At 57.4% G+C, this 24,862-nt stretch overlaps 1 protein-coding gene across 2 annotated transcripts in view; it reads right to left on the reverse strand.

Annotated features, from left to right (window-relative positions):
* Nucleotides 1-24,862, reverse strand: part of RNF144A (ring finger protein 144A) — a 65,218-nt gene that overhangs the window by 29,377 nt on the left and 10,979 nt on the right. The window contains exon 1 of one of the 2 annotated variants that reach the window (XM_054701419.1): nucleotides 16,613-17,467. The exons of the other annotated variant lie outside the window; for it this stretch is intronic. The gene's annotated coding sequence lies outside the window, so the exon portion shown is untranslated. Of the gene's footprint in view, nucleotides 1-16,612; nucleotides 17,468-24,862 lie in introns of those variants that run through there. 2 annotated transcript variants of the gene reach the window in all.

Below are 24,862 nucleotides of genomic sequence, written 5' to 3' on the forward strand. Positions count from 1 at the left end.
CTGGGCCCCACTGTCCTCCTTTGACCAAAACAAAGTAAAAATGGACTTTGCCAACATATTCGAACTGGTGAGTCACGGAGTCACGCTGGCGGGATTCTCAGGCTGTGTCTTCTGATGCAAATAAGGGGAGCAAGAAGGCTCTAGACAGAGCTCCAGCCTGCTCTGAGCGCGGTCCAGAGAGGAGGCGGAGCGGAGAAGAGACAAGCGCCTGGACAGGAGGGCTGCCCTGTCCAGAGCTGCCCACACCTGCTTCCTCTGCACACGGCCCACGGCCAGGCCGACCACGTCCCGGGAGGCGCGCTCTCCCTGTTAGAGCGGCGAGGCCCTCGCAGAGGGGGGGCAACGCGGGCGCCATGTAAAGCAGCACGAAATGCTGTAGACTTGGCCCCGCTCCGCAGACGCCACCTGTGCATGGCAGGCAGGCACCCTCTTCTGAAAACCACCCGCGCCCCGGGGAGTCTCCAAGCTATGGACCCCAAAAGCAAGCACAGACAGTGTGTTCACGTTCTTCCCTTCACCCAGCTCCCCCGCGAGGCCTCCGGCGTCTTCACTCTGCACAGGAAACCAGACATCGACGGCAGCATCTTAAGGGGCCTCCCACAAGCCACACCCGAGACAGAGTCAAGTGCAAATGGTTTACCTGGGACGTGACCCCAGAAGCAGATGCGGACACTGCAGCAGGTGTCCACGCTGTGACCTCAGCAGTCACCGCTGTGGTTCCTGCGCGCTCACCCCCCTGGGAGCTGAGACCCGCCAGGGCCGGCCCAGGGGCCGGGGGTCCGGACAAAGCGGCGCCGCGGGGGCCGGGAGGAGGGGACGGAGAGGTGCGAGGCGGGCAGAGTGGCCCCAAGAAGTCAGCGCAGGCCCGGGCCCACCCCTGCCCCCGCCCCCGCCCCCGGTGCTGGGCTCTGCCCCGGGCAGCCTCTCTGCGATGACGGACGAGCTGTGTCTCTGCGGGGCAGACACGCGTGTCACATGCCGCTTTCAAAGCTCGGCGTGTTCTCCCCCGTCAGACCCCCGAGCCTGTCGTCGGGGCACGGACGACCGCGGAGCAGAGAAGGGTTCTCGTGCCACAGCCGCCTGCGAATGGACCAGACCCTCGGCCCGGCAGCCACAAGGGACGGTGAGAGGCAAGAGTGACGGGCCGGGCTCGGCGCCCACGCCACGCACAGGACGGCGCAGGGATGTCCTCGAGAAGACGCCCCAGGATGCCTCGGGGGCCGATGTGCCGACGCCGGGCTCCGCCAGCAGAGACGAGGAAGAGCAGTGTGCACAGGGCGGGGGGGGGGCACGTGGGAAGCCCAGGAAGAGGCCAGGGCCTGGCAACAGAGGCCCAGCCCCGCCAGCCGAGGCCCCCCTCAATGCGGAGACCTGTACCACCTCCCCACAGCCCACACATCCTCTTCTCAGGACAGCCTCTCGGTGACTCTTCTAAACAAACTCGAGATTCTTCAGGCCACCTCAAAATAGCCTCTAAATGGCCGCCCTCGCTCGACAATATTTACTGTACTTTGCGGACGCCAGAGAGGAGGCTGACAGGGGCGCGGACTCCAGCTAAACTAGCCTCCACCCGAAAATAATCCTATGCTGACCGGTTGTTATTCTGACGAGCGGGGACGCTCCAGGCCGGTCTCTCCAGGTCTGGGGCGATGGCATGGGGCCCCTGAGACTAGGTTTGGCCCTTGGGCATGCGTGTTGACTTGGGGTCCGCGCCCCAGCTAGAGAGGAGACGTGCACATTGGAGAAAGACACCATTTTAAAGCCTCTCCCAAACTTCTCTGGCCTATTTGTCCTGGGTAGCCTCTGTGGCCACTGAGGTCACCCCTTTGTGTCACTAAGCACACAGGGCGAGAAAGCAGGCGACTTCAGCGCCTCCCCACGCCAGCCCTGCCTCCTGCGGCGGTGCCTTAGCACTCCCGGGTTTCCCGGAATGTCGTTTCTGATTGAGCTGGACTTGAAGAGCTGACTGCTGCGCCCCGACCCGGTGAGAGCGCCTCCCTGGCTGTGCTGTCCCCGGGGCCCTCGGTCTTAAGACAGCATCACTCCCCCGGCTCCAGGGCCTTCCTGGGCTCCGCTGGCCAGATCCGCCCAGCCCACCCACCTCGCCCTCCCTGCGCACCTCCTCCCTGCATGCCCCCACCCTGTAGAGTTGCCAGGATGATCATGTGCCCCCAGACCACCCAGTACAGCTCAGACACCCCCTTCAGGCTCAGCACTGCCCCGGGTGGCACAGGATGGACATGGGCGGGCAGCGTCCTGCTCGAGGTCCACAGCATCGCTAAGAAATAGAAGGAGGGCAGGGGAGCCACCCAGGAGGGAGGGAGGGGGGGGAGCACGCGGGGGCTGCAGCGTCCCTACCCCAGGTAGGCCAGCACCACCCGGGGCCCTGATGTGGGATCAGGCTGAGGCCTCCCACAAAATGTTGCCCCTATTTAGTAAATGGCGACGCTCTCAAGAGCCGCACAGACCCACGCTGTTATCACTCCGCTAGGGACATGCTGTCCAGGCCAGGCTGGGTGGGCCGGGCTGCAGGGGCAGGGGGTGGGGCGGGGAGCTGCAGGGGTGGGGTGGGATGGGGTGGGGCGGGGCTGCAGGGGCAGGGCTGCTGCCCTGGAGGAGCTCTGGCCAGACCCGGATGGGGTCTCCTCACCCAGGGTGGGAGTCCTGGCCTCTCTGGAGCCTGTGTCCCCAGGGTGGTCCCCCCACTGCACGCACCGTCTTCTTGGGGTGAGGGTGTGCAGGGGCCGCCTTCACCACGAGCCCTGCACCGCCCGCCCAGCCGCAGAGCCCTCGGCCCGGCACTCCCAGGAGGGGTGCGCTTTGTAAGAACCAGCCCCCAAAAGAAAACCCCGGCAGCCCTCGGAAACAGTCTGCGCCCCGCGCCTGGCAGACCTGTTTGCGGCTCGCCCTCCGGCCCTGCGGACACTGAGGACAGTGCGAGGGGAGCCAAGCGCCCCACACCCGGCACCGCCAGCTCCCGGGGCCCAGCCGCATGAGGGTTCCGGGCGCGCTGCAGGGATAGTGCGAGAAGAGCAGAACCAAGACGAGAGACGCGCTCACAGCCTCATCATGAACCCAAAGCAGGGCTGCTGGGCCCTTGCAGCTCACACCGCGCACACGTGTCCACACCCGCACATCCCCGCATCCCTGCTCACACTCGTGCTCACACTCACACACTCACTGACACTCGTGCTCGCACGTTCACACAGAGCCGCCGCGCTCTGGCAGCTCCCGCAGGAGGGAGGTAAACGGCTCCTCCCTCAGGCTCCTGGCCTCATGGCTCTGGGGTGCACCTGGAGGTCCGGCCAGTCCTTCAGGGGGTCCCCGCCATCTCACTGACCCGCTGAGGGGTGCACCAGGGAAGGACCCACCCGGCCCAAGGCCCCAGGAACACCCAGGCCGGCCCCAAGCAGCCGGGCTTCCCCCGGCCTGGCCTGTGCCGAGGAGAGAAGCAAGGAGGGGTGGGCGGGCCGCGGCCCCACTGGCTCCGCTGGGCAGATCCCGTCCAGGGCCCGTCCCTGGCCCGGGCCCCGCTGCCCGCCGCCCAGCGGAGATGCACCAAAAGCCAAACAGAAGGGCTCCAGGAGCAAAACCCCAACACGCCGCCTACTTGCCCGCCCCCATGTCCAGTTTTCCAGGGGCCTCCACTGCCATCCCACAGCCTCTCCAGTGCTGGAGAAAACCTGCCATTATAAGGAAGACGAAGTCTGAGGCGGGGACCCGGGGTTGGGCCTTAGGAGCCCAAGGGCCGCCCAGAGGAAGGGGCTTGGAGCGCAAGCGCGGGACCTCGCAAGAACAGGCCTGCAGGTCCAAAGCCCTCTTCGGGGCGAGACACCTGTGCGGTCCTGGGGCGTGGGGGCGCCACCTGTGGTGCAGCTCAGCGCTTGCCCTCGGCTGGGCGAACCCACCCCCCAGCAGCCCGGGTCTCCAGCAACAAACCACAGACCATTTCTCCAGCCTGCCGGCCTCCCCCACCCCCGCCCCACCTCTCCCCTCGCCACCTCCTGTCTACCTTTCCCAGTTCCTGGCGCCCACGCGCACGAGCACACACACACACACCACACACACACACACACACACCCCGACCTCCCACGAGGAGCAGGTTGGGTCCGTTCCTGCGAGCCTCAGAAGATTCCAGCTGCTCAGCTCGGAGGCAGCGCTGGGTTATAGATGGGCTGGGAGGCGGCTCCTGCAAGCCCAGCCCCCAACCCAGAAAAGGGACCCATGGCAGCACCTTCCCCAGGCCCTTCCTGCCGCAGGGCATGCATGCTTGGGGCACGGCAGCGGGTGGCCAGTGGGCACCACGTGTCCAAGCCCCGTGTAACGTATCCAGCAGCCAACCCGGGGGTCTGGCCAGTAAGGGGTGTCCTTAGTTTAGTGCCAAGAGCCTTCCAGACCCAGAGCCGAGAGACCAAACCCAGGGCCTGGTCTATTCACAGCCCTGCCTGCAGCAGGAGGCACCTGGACCCCTCCCCAGGGCGCAGCCCAGACTCTCTACTTCTGGAAGGGTTTGGGGAGAAAGCGGTAGTTTCTGAACAAGTTTCCATCTTCCGGGCGCACCATTTGCCTTCTGCAAACTAGAAGCTTCGGCTGCAGACGCTGAGTGAACTAGAGAAGAGGCGCAGGCGGAAACATCCCTCACAGATTGCAGGGCCCCTACTGCTGAGTGGGGGCCCGCGGGGCAGGGGCCACGGGTCAGGCAGACCTGGAGGACTAGGCTGGACCAGCCCCCACACCCCGCAGCACCCTTCACGGCCCCCCTCACGGCTCCTGGGAGGAGGGGGCCAGCGCCCAGGCGGGGGTGCCGGGCAGGGCCTGGCCAGCTGGCCCAACCACCAGGCTCACTCCAGCATCAGCACTGACCCCAGGGGACGGGCCTTGACACTTAAGAAGGAAACCCAGGACCACGCGGGCGGCCGTGCTGCAGGGGCAGACGGGCTGGTGACCTTCAGGGCCGAGGTGCTGACAGAGCCGGCCCCGCCCGCGCCTGGGGACAGCGCACCCACCAGGGCCGAGGGGCTTCCCTCCCTGAGACAGCGTCCCGGGCTCTAGGACACCTGGACAACCGGCCCTGCAGGCGGCGGCGCTGACCACAGGCCCCCAGAGGCCAGCCCCGCCCACCTCGAGGCACCGGCAGGCCAGCGCTGGGCGCCGCCCTCGGGAGGCCTGGGCGCCCTGATGGCCTTTGGAAAGGCCGGCGCCTGGCTGGGAAGGGGCGCAGGGGCTGCAGAGATTCGGGGAGAAGGGAGCGGGCGCCGCATCTCCCTCGCCGGCCCGCATCGCGCACGCTGGACTTGGGGCAAAAGCAGCAGCTCTGCGGCCGAAACGCCAGCGGCGCGCGAGCGCCGACCTGGGGCCGGCTGGCGAGGCCCGAGGAGCCTCCACGCCCGCGCTCTGCTGCGCGAGCCCCAACACGCGAGCCCACCCGGCGGGGCGGCACAGCATCCTGCGGGCAGGGATGCTGCCTCCCGGCCCGGGGCGGGGCGGGCCTCGCTGCCCGGCAACGGCCCAGCCAATCAGAGGCGGCCCCGCCCCACGGGGTGGGTATAAAAGCGCTTTTCCTGCGTCCTCCGCGCCCGCAGCTCACCTGGGACAGGCCCGCGGCGGCGCGGAGCGCACTAGGGCACCTGCTCCGGGCGGACCCTGCAGGGCCAAGCCACTTGGGTCTGGAATCTGGAACTTTTTCTTTTTATCGGCTGTTCTGCCTCAAGATGACTTATTCCCCTCCCACACTAGGTGACAGGACAGGAGTGAAAAGAAAGCAAAGAAGCCTTGTGCTTTTTTTTTTTTGTCTGTCTGTCTGCGAGTTAGTTGGCTTGTCCTTACATCATCCCTCTGTACTTTTTGGACCCCTCACCAGCCCTTCCTCTGGGGCAGCACAGGGAGCCCCTGGGAAGAGGGAGGTGCCACCAGGCAAAGGGTGACCTAGTGCCAGCTCCTGGGAAGGAGCTCCTGGGCCCTGAGCCCAGGGCAGCCACCTGCAGACCATGTGCATGTCCATCTGCCACTGGCATGCTCGGGGCAGAAGCGCCCAGTGATCCATCTGTGTCCTGGAACCACTTCCCCCCTCCCCTCCAGGTCTGCGACTGCCTCCCTGAGCACCTCCGAGATGAAGCAGCCTCAGCTGCAGCCTCGAGAAGGAGAGGTGACACCCTGACAACATCGGGCTGTCACAGCCAGACAATGGCAAGAGGTGGGAAGGGGCAGAGAGGCTCCCAAAAAGACTGGGAGGGGAGAGGAGGCACCAGACATTCCTTTCACTTAAAATGAAAGCTCCTGCAATGTGAGTACCCCAACATTCCTGGGGTGTTCTCTAGGTTCTCAGAAGAGGCCAGACCCAGCAGGCTCAAAATATCAAGTGTTGAGAGAAACTGCGTTGTTATTCCAGCCTGGAACTGCTGCTAGCATCAGCTCTGTGCGAGGGAGCAAAAGCTGCCAGGAGGGCAGCGAGGGAGGAAAGTCCAGCACCCACTCCCACGATGCCCCCTCCAGACACTGAGCACCGGGCGTCCAGGACGCCAAAGCCTGAGTGGATGCGACGTGAGTGGACCAAGCTCCTCTGAGTCACAACCGCTTGGTCGCATCCTTCCGAAAGCCCTACTCGAAGATGCTGATGAGCGCATTGTCCCCGCCTGGCTCTCCCGAAGCCCCGCCAACCGCCTTCCGGAGGACGCCCGGCAGGAGCTGAGCACATCAGGGAGCGCAGGTTGGGGGCGCAGTGGCTAGAGCGGGCTTCTCCACCAGACTGCCCTCGGGACGGTTCCCACTGCCACGGTCCAGGGGAGGGAGGAGCCCGGAAGCCCTCCCTGGACTCCAGCCAGCTATGTGCTGGGCCGAGAGCGACAGGCTGTGATAGGTTCAGGAGGAGAGTCTGAACTTGGCCCTTGAGGCCCGGGGAGCTGCCCACGGGATTTCAAGAGAGAATATCTCCCCATCCCGGTTCATGACTAACGAGAACCCCAGGGCGCACAGGTGCTGAAAGGGCTGCGGTGATGGATGAGGGGGGAGCCACGAGCCAGTAGGCCGTCCGGATGGGTGTCTGGAGTCCCGACGGCCCTGCACAAGCAGGTGAAAGAGCGTCTGGGAGCCTCCGCCTGGAGCGACATGGAAGGAATCAGGAGCTGCGGACTCGAGCCCCACCTGCTAGTGATACCCACGACCCCGGCACCTTTCCACAGCGCCTGCGGGTCTCGGGACCACATCTGCCCATCGGGGTGAGCGGCAATCCCCTCCGGGCAGGCAGGCAGAGGGCTATGATGACCTACACCCATGAAGGTACCGAGCATTTGGGGAGCAGGGGCCCCTCCAATACCCCCAACTTATATGTACCCACTTCTTAGCTCTTTCAGGTACACACCCTGCACCTCGGATTCAAGACCAGTAAGGAAATGCTGTCCTCCAGATGCCCACAGGAAATAAGTGGCTATTCCCATGCCTTTTATCCCAGGAAAACAGAAACCAGAAAGGGGGTCGGCAGCCAAGACTCCTGGGAGCAGAGAATTCTTCAGGCATCAGATCCACCCCCAACATACAGTTGGGCTATTTTTGAACATCCTGTCAGCCTTAGAAAGTTTGGGAGGGACCACCTCACCATGAAGGCCCCTGCTCGCAAGGCCTGGGGTGTTTTTATAGCTTCTCTGGGAGCAGCGGTGGGACGCAGTTTGCACTCGCTCTGAATTTAACTAGTAGTTAAGAGTGCTGATTATAGCTGCAGACACACTTCTTATTCCAGCGTGTGGTTGGAGAGGTGGACTGGGAAGAAGCTTTGGAAAGTTACAGCACAGAAATAGCGTGTGGTCTGTCTGCCTGAAAGCAGCAGTGCCTCTGTGGCCAGCAGCCAGAAGGCCAGCAAAGCCCCGAAGCAAACACAACGTGGAGTAAGCCAGGACCCCTGCTCCAGACATACCACGGACCGCTCCACCATCTGGGAGGCCCCCAGGGCAGCCAGCAGCCCGCTCAGGGCAGGCTGAAGGACACTGGAGAGCCACCTGGCCAGCGGAGGCCTTTCAAGCCAAAGGTCTAGACAGGAGCTGGATTTAAAGAAAAGTAGTGACAGTAGCAGTGGTGGATCATCTAGTTGGCTCGCAGGAGGCAACGACCCTACCTGGTGCCGGAAACAGGCAGTGGTGTCCGCAGGCCGCGGAGAACTGGACACTGGCCAGCCACCAGCCAATCTGTGCCCCCCGGGGCTTCCAGCTTCTCCTCTGCTGAAATGCAGGGGTGAGCAGGGAGCAAGCTCTTGTGGGGTCCATGGTCCCCAGCTTTACCTGAGGCCACAGCAGGGAGGTCTTTGTTGAGGGGCCACGGGCACCCTCAGTGGTCCCCATGTAACTCAGACTGACTTTCATTTCTGTTTATTTTTAAGAAGTTAGACTTTAAGACATGGGCATCGCCCTACAGCAAAATCTTTAAAAGAAAAGGGACTTCTCATCCTCAGAGACTCTGGAATCGTGTCCCAGAGCCCAGCAAACACACTGCTGGTGACTGTTGCTCAGAGATGCCCAGTGTGGCCCAGAATTCCAAGCCCTGAGACAAACGTGGGACAAAGAGGTTTCTTTAACAAAAAATATACTAATTACATTTTTCTTCTTTTTTTTTTTTTCTTGTCCTGTCTTTATACATGTTGACACATAGTAGAAAATCAGGGTAAAATGAAACTATAGAAGAAAACATTCTAGAATACCACGTTGACCACAGGTGACCTCAGCACTGCTGGGCTCCTCCCGTGTGTCTGTCTGATGCGCGTCAGAGCCCTCAGCACACGCTCAGTCTGGACCACGCCTCCAGGCAGTCCTCCACACTCACACTCAGTCACCTGCCTCACTAGCGATCCACAGCAGAACCGTGAGGACTTCCTGCAAGGGACAGGTTACCACCCACCCTGCTGGTCTCAAAACCTCATAGGCTTGGGACCCACAGGCCCCTCCATGTCTTCCGTAGCAACAAAGATGCAATCACCTTGAGACAAAAATGCAACAGAACATTTTCTAAAGCAGACACAAGGAATGACTCATAAATGCCAAATGACAAGCATCACATGTTGCATCACATCGATGCAATTAAGAAATGATGAAAAGATTCCTCGCGTTTGAAAATTTTCAGACTTCACTTATTCATGGGCTATCGATAAAAATATAGAAATTTAAATACATCTAGAATGAAACTAAACAAGGACATTATTTAACTAAACCTATGAGATGCCATTAAAGTCGACTTGAGAAGGAAACTAGAATCTTAAACATAACACTAAAAAGACTAAAAATGGACTGAGCTGTCTGGTTTAAGTAGCCAGAAAAGAACTGAAGAATAAACAGAGAAAAGGAAAGACCAACAGAAAAATGAGTAAATAAAACACAAACTAAAGTTGGAATAGATTCTCAGCAGAGTCAAAAGTATGTCTCTCTGGTAGTAACTATTCAATATACACTGTCAGGCAGGTGGTCAAGGGATAAAAACAAGATATGGCCCAGATAAACTGTATGAAAAATAAGAGTAGTAAGTAGTCATTCAAAACCAAGTGAATAAATTTATGCTGTTAATTCAAAAAGTAGGAAACTATAAGTATGCACCTATAAAATGGAATTTAAGGACATTAACCAAAAAATAATCATTCAAATAATTTTATAAGTCTTGAAAAACTTGCTTTCAACTGAGTACTACCCAATTTTTGAAGGCAGGTGATTCCCATCCTACACCCAATCTTACAGGGAATAGGAGAAAAGAAAAATAGGAGAAAAAGAATCCTTCTTAAATCAGACAAAGGCAGTTGAAAAAATATATCCCAAACTCACTATGATGAAAGAAGCAAGTATTTAAAACAACATTAGAGCAAACAGATTCCAGATGTTCATCAGACATGTATTTAGGAAAAAAGATACATAAAGTTAAACAAGCTAGATTTTTCCCTTGGCATAGAAGGGACTTTACCACTGGAATAAGCTGTAACAGTAATACAGTAAGAGGAAAAAACAGCCATCCTCATAGATGCAGAAGAGCCTTTGATAATACAACATACGTTTATGATTAAAAGCATAAAACAAAACTCTGCAGAACAGAAACTCTTAAGGGAACTTCCTTAATCTAATAAGGAGCATTTGGGAAAAGGCAACAGGAAACATCATTCTTAATTAAATTACAACATTCCTTATAAAAACCAGAAACAAGGAAAGGAGATCTTCAACTGCGTCAATTCAACACTGTCCAGGAGACCCTGACTCAAACAGGAAAAGGACGGAAAGCAAGCGACATTGAAGAGGAAGAGGGATATATGACTATCCGGAGGCAAATCAGTAGAAGCAGGGGCAGCTTAGGAAGGTGGCTGGATGCAAGATAAACATACAAAAGTCAGTTACACACTCACACTGCAGCAAAGATGTCCTCGCCAAAGACACCGAAAACTAAGGGGCCTCGGAACAAACACGTGCATATACCAGGAACACGCAGAAGAGCAGACAACTTTGCCCGAGCATTTAAGAAGACGAACATGTGGGCAGTAAGACAGTGTGTGTAGAGGGGAGGTCTCCATCAAAACAGTCTCCTCTCTCTAGACTGACCTGTAGATTGCACCCACCCAAGCAAACTCCCAACAGGTTTTATTGTTGGTGCTGCTGTTGCTGCTCCTGTTTCATAAAGTAACCGGAGACTTTCTAGAGAAGGCTGAAGCCCCAGTGAGCTCAGCACCACGGGCCTACCTGAAATCAGGCAAGCTGAAAACATGGAACACATTAAAATCGAGAACTTCCACTCACAAGACACCTTGTGAAAATAAATGACATGATCTGGGAAGTAATATTTTTAACACATGAGACCAACAACGTTAGTCTCCAGACTATAGAAAGAAAGTTTTCCAATCAATGAGATCAAAATTTACAATCTAATGGAAAACTGCAGAGATGAACAGTTCTTTCACAATGGCGGAAACAGATGGTGATCAAACATATGAAAAGCAGCTCAATATTATTGGCCTATTAAATTCACTTTACTATTAACTTGGCAAAAATTAGAAAGTCTGATAATGCCAAGTATAGAGATGACAGGCATGGGTTTCAAAGGAAACGTCTACTCTCTGCCAATGACAATATAAATTGGTTTAATCACTCTGGAAGTCGATATGACTTTTTTCTGGTAATTTAGCATTCATTAGCCTTTCTCTAGGAGTAAATGCTCCTTTTGGGTATAAAATCAAGGGAGAAACTGCACATGTGTAGCAGACACAGGTACAAGCGCATCCACTGCAGAACGCTTTGTGAGAGCAATAGCATAAAAGTGCCCCGGCTGACAGGTGCCCACCGTGTGTGTCCCAGTGTCCACACCGTGACCAGACTCTCCAGGGCGAGAGGAACACGCACAGCCACGCAGAAAAGGCTAAGTCTCAGGAACAAAACAATGAGTAAGTCTTCTTACAGCATGACGCCAACTCTAATGAATATAATTGTGTGTGTGCGCGCGCGCGCGTGCAATACAGACAAACTAAATAGCAAGAAAATCAGTAGGTTTGGGGCGTTGGGACCTTAGGGGAGTGTGATACCAGAGGGACCCCACAGGGATACCAGAGTGTTGCTAAGACGGGAGGCAGGTGTTTGAGAGACAGGAGCAGCGTGGACACTTAGTAATCTGCCTCAGAGCTCGCAAGCACTGGGCTTCTGTGTACTGGGTGTGACCTCACACGTGTGTTCAGGAGCACTGCTTACACCAGCACAGAGCCCTGAGTTGCTTTAAATGGGAAAATGGGCACCTTTTCATGTTTAATGCATTTTTCTAGCGGGGTAAACTGAAGAAAAAAATGAATAGTGGGTTTCTCTGGGGAGTACACGATGGAGAATTTAATTCTTCTGAGGAGTTATGCTTTAATGATTGTAAAATGTGCACATAATTATTTTAAAAATTAAGTAACCAGCTGATCTGCACGCTGTGGAATCACAAACTCAAAGGCGAAAGGCATGGTCACACCTAACGGGTTCAGAGAGTTTGGCCACGACTCACCCCCACACACCGAGACAGCCCGGTGGCCTGGCTGAGCGGCGGCCAGGACTCCAGGGGATCCCCAATGATGCCCGGGCCCCCCACCTCCTGCCCCAGGCCAGAGAGCAGCTCTGGGCAAGATCCGCTCAATACCAGCCCCGAGGCCTGGCTGCGGCGCGCTTTCCCCCCGGGCCTGCGTGCCGCGCTGAGAACAACAGGAGCCGCGATCCGGTCTCCATCCTGCAGCTCCTAAAGAAAAGGGCCGTGACGTTTGCTGGGCCAGCCCCTTCTTCAGATTATGAAATGTGATTTATTTCCTCATCTTGAAATGATTTAGACACAAACATCCTGTTTCTTATTAATCCTCACATCCAGACCACGTACCCGCAGAGTGGAGACATCACATCTGCTCCTCCTGGTTTTTCAAAACCCCACATTGCATTTGCTTTTCTCTCCGGGGTGTTGGTGATACAATTACACTCCGGGGTCACTTCTGCTTGCGTCATGGGAAGGAACTTGACTTGGGCAAAAAGGATCCAGAACAAAAGGACAAGTTCCTGGGTGGTCCAGAGACACACACCCCCAGCCCACGCATCCCTCCTCTCCCCACACCCCCCCCCCCACTGTTACGGCCGTGGCGGCGACGCTCCTGGGCCCCGCAGATAATCCGCTCATAGCCAACGTATGCGCGTGGCCTGCCATACCAGGCCGTCACTCCCGGGCTCCAGCTCCAGCGAGGAGCCCATCCTGTCGGCCAAACACCAGTGGACCAAAATCCCTTAAGGGGCCCTTCCGGAAATCCTACATCCAGAGATGACCGCACCCTGCTCCACCCCCCTCGTCCATCTGGAAACTGTAGGTTCTTACGATCCTAAATCGCTTCCATTCCACAGCAAGATGCCATCCAAGAGCTCCCCATCCGCCCTGTTTTCCCTGCCTGAGCCACCTCCTACGCGTCCACGCTTGCCTGGACAAGGGGTGCGTGGGCCCAGCCCAGCACCTGCATCTTGGAACAAAGCCCCACACCCTCTTTTGCTAACATCAGCCCCGTGTGCCTCCTGCCGCTCACAGTCCCATTCCTGCCCTTGCACAGGGCGGGGGGAGGACCAGAGGCTTACTGCGACCTGTCCAGGGCACCCCCACGGCCCCCGGGGGGCTCCTGCTTTCATGCCGGGGTGGGGGCCAGGCCCCACCAAGATGGCCGGCCCAGGCCGGAAGTGCCTCACGGCAGCGCCCAAAGACAGCACCCGCAGGGAGTGACCAAGGCCAGCAAGACAAACAAAAAGAAACAAAACACAAGAGAGAAAGATGCTGCCTAGACCACAGCGAGACGTGCGGTCGTCAGAGCTCCAGCCACCGCCTCTCAGGACGCAGCCCAGTGTTTGCGCTTCTAAATATACCGCTGCTGAGACTAGCACCCCCGAGGCCGCGGCCAGCGCGGGCCTGCCGTCCACTCCGTCCAGCCGGTGTCTGCAAGTGACCTTTGCCTGGGCCTGCGCTGGCCAGCGGCCTCCACAGCTGCTGCCCGCCCGGCCGGCTGCTGTGCCGAGGCCAAGGCCCAGCTGAAGTCCTGAAGCCGAGCCGGCTTTTTTTTTTTCTTTTAACAGACGACCTTCTCCACTTGAAACAAAAAACAAAAAAACAAAAAAAAACTACCTTTCAGGTTTCACCGCCTCCACCACAGACGCAAGGGTGAAGCGGGGGGCGGCTGCTATTCCAGGACGGCTGTTTCTCTTTATAAATCCCAAACATTTCAACACACTTGGCTCTTGCCAGAAGGTCATTTTCTGGAATGCTGGCCTCTCCGACGTGAGTCTCTCGTGGCTCTGAAGCCGTTTCACTGTTCCTGGAATTTGCGAGAGACAGAGTCCCAAAGAGCATGGGAGGCGCCGGCCGGTGCTGCAGGAAAAGCAGAGCCCGGGACAGGGGGTGCGCCCGGCCCAGGTGCGCTAGTGCACGCCCACCTGAGCAGGCGGCGCTGGGCCGGTAAGTGCTGAGTGGAGCAGGAGGCAACCTCCTAAGGCGCTAGATGTCAAGGCTGAGAAGGGGTATCGGCCTGTAGTGCTCAGGCCGTGGGGAGGGGCAGGCAGCGTGGGACTCCAGACCCATGCTCCTCCTGACAGCAGGGGCTGGGGCGCCCGGGCCGCAGGGGGAAATGTGTGGCCACTTCTCAGCAGACGTGCCCAACACAGGTGGTCCTGGGGTCCGGTCGGGGTTCAGTGAGACTACTGGGCCCTTCTAAGGTGCAGACAGTGAAAAGAGAAGTGGGCCTGGCCCGGCAGCCGGAGTTCTGTCTCCCACAGGCCCCTGCGGCACGCTCCATGCACGCCTCGCCCAACATCTCCGTCCCCCAGCGACCGCCACCACGTCCCCAAGGTCAGCTCTGACCCTGCAGCTCTGACCCACCCGCCTTCCAGCACCCCTGCCAACACCCCCTCGGGCCACAGACTGAATCTGCGCAAGGGTGCCCTCGCCCTCCCTTTGCCCTCTCTGCTCCACCAAAAGATCATGCAATTCTTAACCTGCCGTGTGCCTTCCACTCCCCAGCCGAACCTGCCGCGTGCCTCTGATTCCCCAGCTGAAGTGTCCGGAGAAAGACACCACCAGGTCTTTCAAGGTGTGGTCAGGAGCTGCCGGGGGCCTGGTGATGGGGGCAGCCCCTGCTTTCCAGAAGCCCCTTCCTCCATCCCTGTCCGGTTACACTTCCAAGCCCACGCCCCATGGCCTGTGCTGACGGGGGATTTGTTTCCTCTTCTCCGAAGAAAGTGAAACCAGCAGAAGAAAGCCACAGAGACCCCCTGACTGAGGGGGCCCGCTACACACACCCCCATCTGCCACTTGATCTGCCCCACCTGGAGCCACCACCGCTGCTCCTGAAGCAACAGCTCCACGTGCACAAGCACGCCACCGGCGGCCCTCCGCACCCCGCTGCCCTTCCCGGCCCGGTCCACCCGGGAGGCGCAGGAGGCGTGAGCAGACGCCAGCCCCCCACTGCAGCCTGAACTGGTCGGTCCATGTTACCGACCAGACACCCCGCCCTGCTCCCCTCTGCAGAGGAGCTTCTCAAAACAGTCGTCCACAGTCTGTCTCCGCTCCCTCCCTCCATCCTCCTGCCAGACCACGCCAGGGCCACCGCCCCCCGCACGCTCCTGTTCCTGCCCCGGCGCCCACGACCACGGCCCTGGTGTCCATTCTCCGGCCCGCGGCCCTCCGGCATGGCCTCCCTGGCTCCACCTGCCCTCGGCCTCCCCGCTCCTCAGCCGGCCGCACCCTTCCCTGCGCTCTCCCTGGCGCTGCTCTCGGCGCAGCTCCCCAAGTCAGCGGACCTGGAAATGAGCCACGAGGCCTCCCGCGAGACCCGCGACACACACGAGCCGTCGCCGGGCTGAGCGCGGCACAGTTTCAGCAGCGGGACCCGGAGGCCACCGTTGCCCCACGGGGCCAAGAAACAGGCTCCAGCCACGCCCACACCACGGACGCCCCAGCCACGGGGAGATGAAACTGCGGCTGCCGGGGACAAGGGGTGGGGTGCAGCCGAGCAGGTCGGGGTGGCTGGGACACTGCGCCCTCACACAGCAGACGCTCGACAAGGGAAGCGCTCACAGAGCAGTGGACGTCCACCATCCCAGGGCCCTGGGGTACGTGGGAGGAGGGGGGGCGGGGGAGCATTGGCCGGATACGGGGATTTTAAAAATGAAAAATAACATGGAAGACACGGCTTCTTTCTCCTCCGCTTTAAACCTGCCTGGAGCTCCCGCCATGAGACACAGGCCCAGAGCCTGCAGCAGGGGCCGGGAGGGTCCTGTGCCCCCCACCACCCCACCCTGCTCTCTGCGGCCCCCTCCAGCCACTGCCACCTGCGCCTCCTCTCCTGCGCCCGGGCGGCCTGGCCAGGGCCCGCTCATGTCAGACGCCAGCTGTCCAGCCCCCACAGGGCCTTGAATCCATGTTCAAATGTTGGGAGGGCCCCGACCCCTGCCATTCATACCCCAGCCTGCCCCAAAACACAGCTGCTTCTCTTCGCCCCGCAACGGTGATGGCTTGTAACCAAATGAATAATTAACTTCTCCAGGCTGTAGACGGGACGTGGTCTATCCCTCTGTGCCCACCCCCACCCCACGGCCACTCATGCCCCCCCAAACTAGAGCAGGGGCTTGTGCCCCTGAGGTCGCTGCGTGCCTTGAGTTCGGGCAGAGCCCGGCACCAGCAGCAGCCTGACCTGGGAACCCCCGAGCAGTGAGTGAATGAATCTTACACCACTTTGATCTCCCAAACCTGCTTCCTGACCTACAAAATGCCACCTGCAGTACCAACCTCACAGTCCAGAACTATACATGATGTGAGCTACAGGTGATGCGAGATATGATGTATGATGCGTATTTCCACGCATTAGATAGACATAAGCAGGAAATGAGGACCTGGTGGAAGTCTCTGTACAGTGTTACTCACTAGCAGAGGCTACCAAGGCACGCCAAGGGTCATCCTCAGAACCACACGTGGACGCACACTAGGGGGCTGCTTATTAGGTGCAGCTTAAGCGCAACAGAAAAATCCCTCGAGGCAAGCCTCCAGTCTCCCCAAGAATGACCCTAGATTCCGCTAGGAAGACAACTGCAGGGCTTCAAGCTCCATTTTCCAAAGTCAAAGTTACCTCCGAGAACTCCTGAAGGGAGGAGGAGAGGGGCTGTCTCCCAGTTGAGTGCCGAGATCCAGGGCAGCTCTGAGCCCTCAGCTGGCTCTTCCCCGCATGGCCGGCTGCCCAAGAGTGTGAGTGGGAGGTGGCCTCCAGCACCTGGGTCCCCCCAGACCTGGGGCACTTCTGGGGAGCTGAGCAGACTCAGCAGGGTGCTCGCCCCTGGAAAAGAGAGGCACAGGTGAGCGCGGAGAACAGGTGACCAGGGCAGGCAGCAAAGTCTGCTCTGCTGACTCAGCACCGTCCCCAGCAGCGGCCTCTCACATCTCCAAGCAAGAGGAAGACGGTGGATGCAAACACATGGTCTGTCAGATGGAAGGCTCGAGATGGAGCAAAGTGCACTGGAGGAGAAACCGAGTCTGCCGGATAAGTGAGCAAATTCCACCAAGAATTAACAGATACATCCACCCACACAGACAGCTCTCAGACTGGCTCCTGGGGCTCCTTTTTGATCCCCCTTTTTCCACCCAGCCATCCAGCTCAGCCCTGAGGACATTCCTCCAGGGAGAGGCCTTAAAAAAAGGGCAAGATTTGGAAAATGTCATCCCCGAGGCAAGCACTAAGAGGACAAGGTAAACACATAAGGCAGATCTTGATGCATCCAGCTGCGCCTTATTGCGTCTCGCAGACACGCATATTTTTCACAAACAGAAGGCGTGTCCCCCTCAGGAATGCCGAGAGGCAGACGCGCCCAACAGCCCATGCGCTTTCCGTGCCTCTGCGTCTGTTATGGTGACCTGTGAACAGGGATCACTGGCCTTGCCAGTGCCATGATTTTAGGGTGCCACCACCCCCATGTAAGACAGCAAACTTAACCTATAAACACTGTGTTGTGACTGCTCCCCCACCCACCCTCCCGTGATCTCGCTCCCCCTCCTTGGGCCGCCTGTTCTCCGAGGCGCGGTCACTTTGAAATTGGCCAGTGCATCCCCTCTTGAGTGCTCGGGGGAAAGGAAGGGTCACACGTCTCTAACTTTAAGTCAAAAGCAAGACACGAGGAAGCTCGGTGAGGACGGCCGGTGGAGAGCCAGGATGGGCACAAGCCAGGCTTCTTGGGGTAGTGAGCAAAATGTGAAGGCAAAGGAAAGTTCCAGAAGGATGAGAAGTGCCACACAGCAATGATGAGAAAGTGAAACAGGCTTACTGCTGATGTGGAGAAAGTGGCTGCGGCCCGGAGAGAAGGTCAAACCAGCCACAGCCCTCCCTAGAGCCAAGGCACGTCCAGAGCGAGGCCCTGAGGCTCTTCAGTGCTCTGAAGCCTGAGCGAGGATGTGGGCTGCAGAGGAAACATACGAAGCCAGCAGAAGTGTTTCCTGAGGTTTCAGGAGAGAAACCGTCTCCTTAAGAGAATTAAAACATAGACTAATAATTACTTAATGTAAACAAAGGCAAACATGAAGGAATAATCGAGAACAGATAAGAGACCCACAGGAAGTTGGTAAATTCTACTTTATCGGGAACTATATGACACGGCTAAACACTCCAATCGAAAGATGGATAAAAACTATCTGTTGTTAGAAGAGACCCGCTTTAGAACAGCATCAGAAAGACTAAAATACTTCATAAAAGAAAAAACAGAAATTGTGCAAGGCTCGTATATTGCTATGTGCCAAAACGTGATCCAGTGAAAGACCTAAACAAACAGACACCCCGAGCTCTGGGGCTGGAAGAGCTAGTATGGTTGGCACAGCAACATTGCCCACACTCACCTGCAGATTCAGGGCAACTTCTGTTGAAAATTACTGCATTTGTTCTTGCAGAAATGGACACACTGACCCTAAAATTCACGTGGAACGCCAAGAGACAGTGAGCAGCTGAAAGGAGATTGAAAAAGAAAAGCAAAGTCGGAGGAGTCACACTTCCTTCTGCCCGGGGTGATCCTGGAAGAGGACACACAGATGGAGGCTGAGGCCTGGGTCCAGAAATGACCCTGCACGTGTTAGGCTAATTGTTTTTTGATGGGGATTTACTCATTCAATGAGTAAATGAAATGTAAATGAATGCAGGATGCTCACACACAAAACATGACACCAACAATATTCCTTTCACAAAATTAGCACAAAATGGATAATAGACTTAAATGTCATTGCTAAAATTATAAAACTCTTAAAAGAAAAAAAACAGGAATGAATCCTGGTGGCCAAAGAATAGATACTAGTTTCTCGGACCTGTCACCAAAAGCACAAATAACAAAAGAAAAATAAGATGAAGTGGGACTCCATCGAAATTTTAAAATGTTGTGAGTCAAATGACACCAATATTACAGAAAAAAGGATCCATAGAAGGGAGAAAATATTTCCTAATCATATATGGGTAACAACCTTGTATCAAGATTATAAAAACAACACTTAGAACTTAACAATGAAAAGACAAAAAAAAATAAAAATAAAAAATGGTCAAAGAATTTGAATAGCTGTTTCTCCAAAAGATATCCAGATGTCCACTAGACACATAAAAATACTCAACATGATTATATTCAATTAAGGAAATGCACATTGAAACTGTAATGACACAGCACTTCACATCCACCAGGATGGCCAGAATCAACACACAGACAATCACATGTGCAGGCAAGGGCGTGGACATATTGCAGCCTCACACTTGCTACCGGGATGGTCACCGGCTGCTTTGGGAATCAGTGTGTTACGCCTCAAAGGGAGACAGGAGTTGCCACATGCCCCAGCAATGGCACTCTGAAAACACACCCCAGAGGACGGAAAACAAATGTCCACAGGAAACTCTCTGCACAAAGGTCCGAAACAGCCCCGATGGGAGCGACGGTGCCCACAGCTGGCGAGCGTGCACCCACGCTGGCTCTCCACACCGCGGAGCAGCGGCCAGGCCAGCGAGCTGGGGCTAGCGTGCTAAGAGTAAGAGCCAGACACAGAAATCCACACACTGCATGAAAACACAGCTGCGAGATGTCCAGAGGGCAGAGCCGCAGAGATAGAAAGTGGGCTCCTGACGGGGAGACGAGGGGCGGCTGTGCGTGGCTCTGGGTTTGTGAGACTTAGAATGATGTCCGTCCTCTCTGTGAATACACCGCCCACTACTCACTACACTGTGTGCTGTAAAACGGCGAAGTGGACAGGCTGCAAGTACCTCTCCATGACGAAGCTATTGAAAACGAATTATGTCGATTGGAAAAAATAAGAGGAAGGTACGAGAACCCCACACTGGCCGCACTCCTGGCTCCGCGGCCAGGCTGAGCCCCAACACGCCTCCAAACATCCAGGCTCTGCTCAGAGCAAGCCCCTGTGTGCAGAAAAGGGGGTCCTCCCACATCCTGAACAGGTCAAGGTGCCAACCCCAGAAACAGGGAGCCAGTTTCTGCAAACCCATTCCCTGCCACCACGTGGCAATGAACTCAGGTGCTTCAAACCGAAGGCGACACAAGTCCGTCTCCTTCACGCCACGCTCTGCGCTGTCCCCCATGCAGAGAGCCAGGGAACAGAATCGCTGCCTGCGATGGAATGCACTCCTGCTTGGCTGGCCGGGCGGGGGGGGGGGGGGGCCCGGGGGTGCTTTCAACGCTGCATCATTAAAAGATCTGGAAAGAGGCCGTGGGCAGAGCTCCCTGGCAGCCCCTTCTCAGCACCCACCGTCAGGGCTCTGATGCGGCACCGGCCCCAGCAGCGCAGCAGACAGAGGGGAGCAGCACGTCTGTGGGGGCTCTGCACCCCTGTGTCACTGCCTGTGGCGGGCACCACCCTCTCGCTGCCCAGGGTACTGCTCAATCCCGCCCTGCTCAACTCAGAGGCCACGCAGACTGCGTGGCCACAGCCCCTGGCCAGGCTCGTGCCCACAGGCCCTGCTCTCACCCCAGGGCCCCACTGTCCCCTGGGCGGACGCCTGTCCTTCTGGGCACTCTCACTGAGGAGCTGGCCCCGAGGACGCTGGACAGAGCGACCGGGCCCTGGGGGACAGCAGGCACCACGTCTAGAAATAAAGCCACAGCATTACTAGGAAAAAAACTGAATTATTTATAACCCAGAAGGGTGAAAAGCTGTTCCATGCAGACCTCAAAAATCAAGGCTTCCAGGACTAGAGTCAAAATAAGGGGAGGGGGGGTGCAATTGTAGGGGGAATATAACCAAAATGAAAATGCATACATTGTGCAAAGATGAAAAAAGATGTAAGAATTATATAAAATAAAATATTTAAATTAAAAAAAAAACAGGTTCAATTTACTCCTTGGAAGCAATTAGCACTAAAGTGATCCCAGGGATTAAAAACTTAATAAAATTCATTTCTGGAGCTGAAAAAAAAAAATCAAGGCTTCCCAAGATTTGACTACATAAAAAGTGTGCTCCTGCGTGGAGGCGACGCCGGCCCGAGTGCAAGCCAGGCGCCCAGGACACAAGCAGGCCCTCCCGTCACGTGTGAGGAAGGATGTCCATTCACAAAGACACCCACGGGCATGGAGGGGCCGCGGCTCTGCCTCCCGAGGCCCCGGGGTGGGCACCGCGCTGCCCTGCCAGGCCGGCCTCGGCTGCAACGCCCCGCGCACGGGTGGCAGAGGAGGGTCAGGGCAGCGTCATTTGGGGAAGAATCTAGAAAGAGGTGAGAACAGAACCAGACCTTCGGCTGGATGTGCCGGCCCGAGCGCGCAGGCCGCCGCCGCCGGAGGAATCCGTGGGGCAGACGCTGTCCCGGCGGCGTCTTTGCGCGCAAAGATGGAAAGTCGCCCCATTCGCATCTGGAGGGACAGGTGACGGAATAACCCCGGCCGGATACCACGGAGGGGCCACGGGGCGGCACGGGTCGTGTGGGCGATGCTCGAGGCCAGCGGGGGGCCACCTGACCCCCCATCCACAAACACAACCACAGAGGCGCCCGCGAGAAAACGCCAACATCACTTGCGCCTCCGTGGAGCTCTGTGCCTCGGGCGTTCCTTACCGAACTGCTGTTCTCTTTACTTTCTGCTTTATAACTCGATGTTCTAGAAGCTGAGGCTTCGTGACACGGCCTCTGTGACCCAGGAGCCACTTACATGTTGACAGAAAAAAATTTGTTTATAACAAGAAGGTTTTTATAGGTTCAACATGTTTCAAACTCAGTTAAAACTTCACAGAAAGGGGCCTCCCTGGTGGCACAGTGGTTGAGCGCTGGGTTGGGAAGCTGCCCGCAGCCTCTGCAGCGCCGGCTCGATCCCCGGCTGCTCCCCGGCCACCGGAGGAGGGTCCCACATGGCGCGCAGACCTCTCCTGCCGCCCGCTGCTCCCCTCAGCAGTGTCCTTCGGTCCTTCTGCCTGCTCTGCTCCCCGCTCTGGCTCTGGTGAATTCTCTCACCCTCCCGCGCTTCTGACTGTACCCAGTGCTTGTGTAAATAAATGAATAATAAATAAATAAATAAATCTTTAAAAAAAAAAAAAAAAAAAACTTCACAGAAAGACTCCCAGTGCTTTGCACGCCGCTCCTGGGAGCACATCCTCAGGGCCGGGCTGGTCCCTCCTCCACCGGGAGCAGCCCGCCCAGCTTCCCCTTCCCCTCCCCCTCCTCTCCTCACAGTTTTTTCCCCTTCCCCCCACCCCTCAGCCTCTCCCCCTCTCTCTCCCTAATGAATGGACATTTAGACTCGTGCCAAGCAACACGCTCGCCGCAGAGCCGCCCACGTACCCACGACTCCCCACACGGTGCACACGCGAGGTGAACCCTCGGCTTCTCCCCGTCTCTCCGTTTCCAAAGAGAACTCTCTGAGCGGCGCTGAACTTGCAAGACAGTATTTAAAAACCCACCACGCCCGGACAGGCGCCCCGCGGCCCTGCGAGCAGGGGCGCGGCGGGGAGGCCGCTGGCTGGACATGAACAGACGCCCAGTGGGGCGCCCAGAAAGCCTCTCTGTGCACGGCGGCCTCGGCCCGGGGCCCACGCGGTCACCCGGCAGGGCTCGGGTCCACGCGTGTCCTCTGCGGGAAGACGGAGCTGTCCCCGTCCATGGGCGTATTTGTCAAGCTCGACACCGAGCGAACTCAGATGCACGGGCTCGGCCACGCCCGGGGTTAAACGGTTCTTGAATTCTCCAGCTGCAGCAGAGGCGTTGCTGATGCCGCCACCGCCCCTTCTTCTAAGAAAGAACTCAAAGAAGCGAAGCTGCTTCTTAGGCTGCAACCTCCTCCCGAGCCCCAGCTCACCTCCCGACTCTGCGCCCAGGCGGGCACAGAACTGAGAAGCGCGTGGACAGGAGTCCACACCCCACACCGGGACGCCGCTCCCCGGGGCCGTGAGCAAAACACAACCAACTTTCAAGAACACAGAAAATAACTCACTTGGCTAAATGGTTCTGTAAAGGAATAAGGAAGATTTCTCTAGGTTGAGAGCAGAAAAAACTATTTCCCACTTACACGTGGGGGGAGCTGGCAGGCAGAGGGCCGGAGAGGCCGCAGGCCTCAGGCGGGAGAGGGAACCGCTGGGCTATAAGTCTGTGTGCCCCTGGGCTTTTAAAGTTATACCACAGCACATAGATGTTTCCTGGACTTGAAATTAACATAACCAAGTTACCCACTTTTAAGTCAACAATCCAATGGTGCTCAGTTGACTCACAGCATTACCTAATCAGCACCTCCATGTAGTTCCAAAGGTTCCTAACACCCCAGAATAAAACCCACTCCCCATCATGAGGATGTTCCTCACCCCCAGCACCCCCGGGCCTGGTAACCCGTCTGCTCTCTGTCTCTAGGGCTGTGCCTACGCTGAAGAGCTTATATCAGTGAACAATGTGATGCAACCTTGTTTTGTTAATTAAAATTGAAATAAAATATTTCTTGGGAAAAAAAGCCATCCAAGTCCTATTTATTAAAATATGTGAATCCTTGGGGCCTCCCTGGTGGCACAAGGGGTTAAATTGTAGCACTGTGAGGCTGTCCACGAGTTCGATCCCCGGATGCAGCAGACCTCTCCTGTCTGCCCGCTGCTCCCCTCAGCAGTGTGTTTCAGTCAATCTGCCTGTTATGCTCCCCACTCTGAAATAAATCTTTAAAAAAAAATAAATAGATAAAACTATGTGAATGCCAAAGCATCTGTCAATCTCCTCATGCCCCAGGTGGTGAAGCGCAACCAGCCACCCGAGACAGCTGACAGCAATCCTCCACCCAGGAGGGCAAAAAGCCATCGGTCAGCTGAAAAGCCGGAGCACCCAGCATGCAGAGGATCTTGCAAAGCACCATAATGAGCCTAGAAGGGACGGAAGCCTGAGGCCGGGAGGAGCAGAGGCTGCCGCCGAGTCGCACTGGCAGCTGAGCAGGCCAGGGCGCAACCCGGCGCCCACCTCCTGGAGCCTGCCCAGGCTGTGCCAGGTCCTCAGACCCATCCCCAGGTGCATAAGGCCCAGCAGGACCCCACAGGTGGGAATAAAACAGAGGGTGGGGGTTCAGTCTCACTCAAAGAAGCGGGAAGCTGTCACCACACCCAGGAATACATGGGCAAGCCCCCCAGAGGCTTCCTGGACGCCCCGGGATGGAGAGCAAGAGCAGGAGTGACCCCTGAGGGTGGCTCCCGGGCAGCTGCTAGATCCACTCCCCGCAGAAGCACCCACAAGATCTGGGGGAGCTGCTGGGGCTGAGGTGAATGGGTTGGGGAGAGGAATTCACTGGGGCCACCATCGTGAAGTGACCCCACTTTGTTGAGAATGACCTCAAGGAGCTCTACCAGTGGGGAGCCAGGACCCCCACACTAGGCGGGCAGGGGTGGGGTATGAAATAAAGGAGGCCGTGTCCACATGGCAAGCGCCCACCCAGGGCCTCCCCAGCCAGAGGAAGTCAAAGCCCCGTCCCTGGGTCACCGTTGGGGGGCAGAGCAGTGAGACACTCGGGAGAAGCCAGGCCCCCACGAGGCTCACCCTTGACCGTGTGGAACGTGCTCCTGCCCCCGTGTCTAGGGCAGTCTGACGGCGGGTTGCGGCTGGAAGCCTGCGGGAGGCAGGCCCAGGGAGGGCCTTTTAGGGCAGGTTGCAGGAAAGCTCGCTGGCGAAAGGAGACACAAGGCCAGGCCGGGAGGGAAGCCTGAGGCTCTGGGTGCCGGCACACGGCTCCCACACACCGCACCCCCACCGCCGCCCTCCATCTGACCCCCAACGCCTCCGACGTCGTGGCCAGCCACGCCACAAAAGCCCCGAGAGTGAGCAGAAGGCCCGTCTTCGAGACACAGCATCAGGCGCGGACTCAGACCCGACACAGGTGGTGGGGCCGGCAGACAGGAAACCCTACACGCT

This window comes from Talpa occidentalis, unplaced genomic scaffold (genome assembly GCF_014898055.3).
Source record: "Talpa occidentalis isolate TD23 unplaced genomic scaffold, MPIMG_talOcc4v2.1 talOcc4.5, whole genome shotgun sequence".
NCBI classification, from domain to species: Eukaryota; Metazoa; Chordata; class Mammalia; order Eulipotyphla; family Talpidae; genus Talpa; species Talpa occidentalis.